Source organism: Corylus avellana, chromosome 3, assembly GCF_965113065.1.
Source record: "Corylus avellana chromosome 3, dhCorAvel1.hap1.2, whole genome shotgun sequence".
NCBI lineage: Eukaryota > Viridiplantae > Streptophyta > Magnoliopsida > Fagales > Betulaceae > Corylus > Corylus avellana.
This window is the reverse complement of record NC_142492.1, coordinates 26864615-26870614: the sequence shown is the minus strand read 5'-3', so window position 1 is coordinate 26870614 and position 6000 is coordinate 26864615.

Below are 6000 nucleotides of genomic sequence, written 5' to 3'. Positions count from 1 at the left end.
AACACACATGCATAATCAGAAAAGGAAAACCTAATCATTTTCTTAATGAAAAATTAAAACTAAAACACACATACATAAATAACATAAACCAACACTAATGTCGGTCTTCTCGTGCTTTAGTTATCAATATATGTATGAGGAGAATGCTAAAAATGGGGATGAAAATTAACGGGACAATTATCACGATATCATTGTTTCAATTAATTTGAATTATTACATTAGTTAGTTACTAAAATAACATGAGAAATTAAGTTAATTTGTATGGTTTAAACTTTAAAGAGTTGGCATTCAAAGAATGTTGTCTTATATATGTGTAAGACCTAGATTAAATGCAGCAAACGCAGTTTGTTAGCTACCACAGCTCCATCTCTATCCAACATACGTCAGCTTCAAACTACTTCATGCAGTGGGGCAAGAGAACGTGACCGGACCTAAGAAAGAGAAATTTAGGGCTCCATGCATGCATGTATATTGTGTGCCATTATTGAGAAAGCAATTGGAATTATATAAAGGTTTCCAAAAGCCTCATATATACGCATGCATGGTGCCCACTTGACATTCCAAACATGTTCAATAGGGCCGGAATCAAAATTTGAGACGAGGGGACCTAACTAAAAAATGAAGATCTTTAAAGATTAAAAAAAAAAAAAAAAAAGGTCATAAAATTGAAGAGAAATTTTAAAAACTTTAGACGTTTTTAAAATTTTTGGGAAAACTTCTGTTAACTCGAGCAGTTCCGCCCCTGTGTTTGGTACTTCATACTCAGTAGTCAAAACTAATTTCACCTAAACTTCCTTTCAAAAGAGATATGATGTTATTTTTATTCACTATGTACTGTAGTGAAAATTTTTCAGTAAAAAAGGTTTGTATCATGATTTTAATGTTGTATGAGCCCTAGTTTTATAGTGAATCTTGTATGACTTGAACTTCAATAGAATTTTCGTGATTATTCAAAAATGAAAAGTTTATGGAAGTTTTGACAGAATATGCACGGATAAAAAATATAAAAAAAAAAAATTGTTTTTACGATTATACCCTCAAAATTAAAAAATTTACAACATACTAATTTGAGGGGATGTGGATTCCCAAATATTAGGGAATACCAAAGTACAATGGAGTAGTAAATGATTCTCCTTGGGGAAAGTGCCAGTTGGGTACAACGTATGAGCCAGCGCCATGTGGCGGCATATTGTTGTATGTATATATATAATATATGAGAGTTATTACAAAAGTTCTGAAATTAAAGTTGAATATATAGGGGCCGGCCAGGGAATGGAGTGGAGTCGGTGGACCATTGAATTAGATTTCTTTTTCAATGGCGATTTGTACTTGGGATATGTTATTTCATTCCCTTGAGCGGCTTGACCTACTTGTCTACCCACTGTAATTTTATTATATTATAATTATTTATTCCAAATCTGTCATTTGACCAAGTAGCTCTACTTAATTAATTGATATGTCAAGGTTTAGATTGGCTGTATTTGGGGAAGGGCCGGACCCCAGGACCAAAGTTCCAAAATTTTTTTCCTTAAAATTAATTCCAACATTCTTATATTTTACATCACATTAATCATTTTTTATTATTATTCAAATAAAAAAAATTATTACAAAACAATTTTTTTTTTTTCATACAAAACATTCTTACTTTTTTTTCTCACATCAATCAAATCTGTCATAGTACCGACCCACTCCATTTTTCAATCCCCTTCCCAAACACATCCATTATGTTCGATGAAATGCTACAGTTTATATATATATATATATATTTTTTGTTTCCTCTTGATCTTATGTGGATATTGATTTTTAAAGCAGAAAAAAAATTATTCTCACTTTCTAAAAAACTTTCTATAAAACAATATATACGTAGGATTAAGAGAATATTAGGAAAACCACATGAGGAATCATAGCATCTTTCTTATGTTTGGGGTGCAATTTTGACTGTAAAAAGTGTAATTTTAAATTAAACAATAAAAATTATAGTTTGAAAGTACTTTTTTTAAAAAAAAATTTGCGGTTAAAAAAAAAAAAGCTGAAATTGTGATTTTAAATGTGAAATCGTAATTTTATCAAATAATTAACGGTGTTTTTAAAAATTGTGTCTGCAAATTGCACGTTTGAAACCGTTAATTTTTAATCGTACTTTTTGAAACTATAAACTTAAACGGACCAGTTTTGTGACTTTCTAATTTGAAAAAACAAGTCAGAATCCATATGCTTAGGAACACAGTATCATTCATGTTCCCTTTTATGTCTAATTCTTGTTGGCGAAGGATAAGCAAAGTATATGCAGTGCATGACAACACAAAGCAAAGGATAAACCAATAAAGTCAGAAACTGACATACATATGTCGGTGAAGTGAAGGAGATTCTTATTATATTTTAACAATTAATTCTGAGGCTTATCCCCTAAACAAATCAAAAAAAAAAATCGTCCGTCTTTTCACTATCAACCAATGGAAAAAAATATATATATTAATAATAAACTCAACAGTAAAAGTTAAAAAAATACACGTAATAAAGATGAGAAACCAGCTACAACTTTCAGATAGATAATTAAAAGAAAAGACGTGGAATTTATAAATATACAACTTTCAGATAGAGTCTCACCGACGACCTATCGCACTCCTGGGATTAGCTTAATATCTTATACCAAAATCATGGATAATGCTACTGGGATTAGCTTAATAAGTGGCTCAAATTGTAAGTAATTTGGCTTAGATTTAACGTTGAGTGCAAGTAATTTATCAGGGTCACGTCTTTGGATGAAAGCTTAATTCATGTGGAAAAAACGCTTTACACGTTGTCGATCTCAAAATTTTAATTAAAGCAAAACTCAAGATTATTAAAAAATAATCGAGTCATATCAACAAAAAATTAAGTTGTACACGTACATAATAATTAGAATTCATTTTAAATAGAGAAATGGTAAAAATAAGTATATATAGAGAAAGCGGGGGGGCTGAATTAGAAATTTAAATAAGGAAATGAGGCAAACCTAAAGGGGTAATTAATTAAAACATTCATTTTAGAGGATTTATCTCATAAATAACAAATAATTTTGAGAGAAATTTTAAAATTTTTAATAAAAACTTAATAAGCTTCAATCAGATTTTGACTGCTTTCTTGTATATATGTAGCCGATTTATTGGAAAGCAAACCATAAAAACTTAACTTTAGTGAAAGTCTGAGGTTCCTTAATTAATTAATTAATTAATGTGTGTGTGCTGAGATAAAAAGATTGATATGAATATATTCGTGGTCGGGAAAAAGTAAATGTGAAAAAAGAAATCCTTATCCTTTTGAAAAGGTGACTGTGACGCGGCTGAATAATCATGATTAATATACGTAATATTAGTTTATATATACGTAATATTAATAATTCTTTTTTCTCTCCGGTATACTATTTTCCTTCTTTCAATATAATAATAATAATAAAAAAGATAAAATATTTATTTATTTATAATAATTTGATATATCAAAATCCTCATCATTACACTTTTATCGTTCTCACTCTTCCAATTGTCAAGCTCCAACATTTGTTTTGAATTTTTTTTTTTCCTTCTGTTTTTGTTTTTGTTTTTGTTTTGTTTTATTTTTTGTTTTTTGTCTTGTCATATATATATATATATTGGTTTCTTTATTTAGTACAAGGATAAAAGGTAGATCTCTTCCTTGTTGTTTCCACAGGACCACAAGCAAGCATACATGAGCAGAAAGATCCAACCGAGTGGGTGCGCCAAAGAAAGAAATCTAACAATGTCGGTGTAGAATGTTGACATAAGTAAAGGCACAAACGGGAAATAAATAGCACAAAAGTCAGAAAACCTGTGTGATTTTCTGACTTCATGCTCTCTCGCTCTCTCTCTCTCTCTCTCTATATATAATATATATTACCAAAAAGATAATTATAATATACCAACTCTTCCGCTCTTCCTCACAAATACCAACAATAAATTATTAGTAAAATATTATTTAAAAAAAACAATATATAGAATCAGCGGAATCACCGCTACAAATGATTCATGTTGACGTAGGTCTTCGTATTAATACCAGCCATCTTTAAAAATTAGCCACCGAGTCCGTCAAAGTGACTTATATGGGTAGACGAAAATAAAGAACCATTGCTTATTAGTTAGTGTTCACACGAAGTGTGAAGTGTTAAGAATAACACGAACTTCAAGAATGTTACGTTTAGGTTATTTATGTTTTTAGGTATTATTAGTTTATTAAATTTATCTTTTATTAGTCTACTAAGTTAAAATTTTCTTAGTCTATTAAATTATTTGTCTCTCTATAAATAAAAACTTTTGTATTTATTATCATAATAAGAATATCAATACAATGTAGTCTATTGTGTGCTTCTACTCTCCTTATTATTCTTCTGCATTTCTATATCTCTCTATTATTCTAACATGGTATCAAAGCCACTTTTTTTGTGGCCTTCAATAAACATCTTTTCTAATGTTTTCTTTTTGTCGAATTTCAGTCTCATCGCCTTACATCAAGCGTCGTCAAAATTTATACTGCCCATAGTCTCAAAATCGTGCCAACCTATAGATCCAGAACTACCATCGACCCTTCAACGCGCTACCATGCGCCTCCACCAGTTTCTGCCTGCACCCACTACCCTTGCAGGAGCTACATGCTTCTATTGCCGCCAACAATTCAAACGCCGCCAAGTACAAATCCAAAGAGATCTGAAGCGTCCAAGTTTCCGTGCTCACACACACCACTAGAAGATTATATCCGTCAGTAAACGCGCCTCCACGCGCGTCCCAAGAACAGTTCACACACTGGTAAGACTCGCCTAAGAATCTGTTCGTTTCTTTACATACCTCCACAAAGCTCCGATCACCTCGATAACAACGCCAATCAATAGATCCGAGCCAAACGAATCTAGAGCTATCGAGCATAGCCTCATTGGAACAACCACACGCCACTTGAAGCTATTGTTGTTTTGCCCACGCGCTGCCACGTCAACCAGATCACAAAGGTTGCCGGTCCGCCTTACAGATCTATTGCCACCAGTTGGATAGCCGCTAAGCACGCTGCCATAGGCATCTCCAAGCGCCTCCACACTCCGACAAAAGTTTCTACGCGTGAGGTTCACGTGCCAAACGACGCTACTTACTGTCGTTCCATCACAGGTCGCCATAGTGGTCCAATCGCTTCCACCAGCACACCGTTGGATAGATCTCGTTGCGATGATTCCAGAACAGGTGACTTCACCTCCATAAATCTCCAGACGCGCCCTCACGTGCCGATACAATGTCCGTGTGACAAAACCACGAGCCAAGCGCCGCCGCCTCCTTTTGCGCATGCACCACACGCGCCAGCGCTCCAACTCGCCACGTCAGCCCTAGGCCATGTCATCCAGCGCCACATCAACGTTTCTACAACATCTTCAGAACGGCCACGTCAGCTTCACTGCCACGTCAGCATATCAACCATGTCAGCGACTCTGCCACGTCATTACCTTGCCAGAGTTGGCTTTCTTGATTTGACTTTTGGCTTTGACTTTCTACAGTGTTGATCGTTGACTGTTGACTTTGAGCATTCGAAAAGTTGACCAGGTGTTTCCCACTTAATTTTTTGTCCTGATTTCAAATTTGTGGTCTATTTTTTCTTTTGGCATCTGTATATGGCAGAAAACAAGATTCTCTTCAAATTTAGGCGTTTGTTTTATGCAGTTCAAGTCGATTCATGCATTGTTCAATTTGCTTTCATAGCCTTTTTCTTTGGTGTAGTTCAATCCAGTTCATTTTCTTACGGTAGGCACTCTCGGGTCAGACCAATCTTTCCTCAGGTCCATGGGTTTTCGGGCCAAAGAAGCCCCTCTCAACTAGCCCATTTATGCCTTGTCAGATGCCGCCATCACTGGTTACTGCAGCCTCTCCTAAACCATTGATCCATTACTAGTGAGAATTTTTTGGGTAAGACCTTTCAATGGTCCAAGGGTTTTAGGCATGATTAGCCTCTTCAACCGGCTCTTTTTCTCCC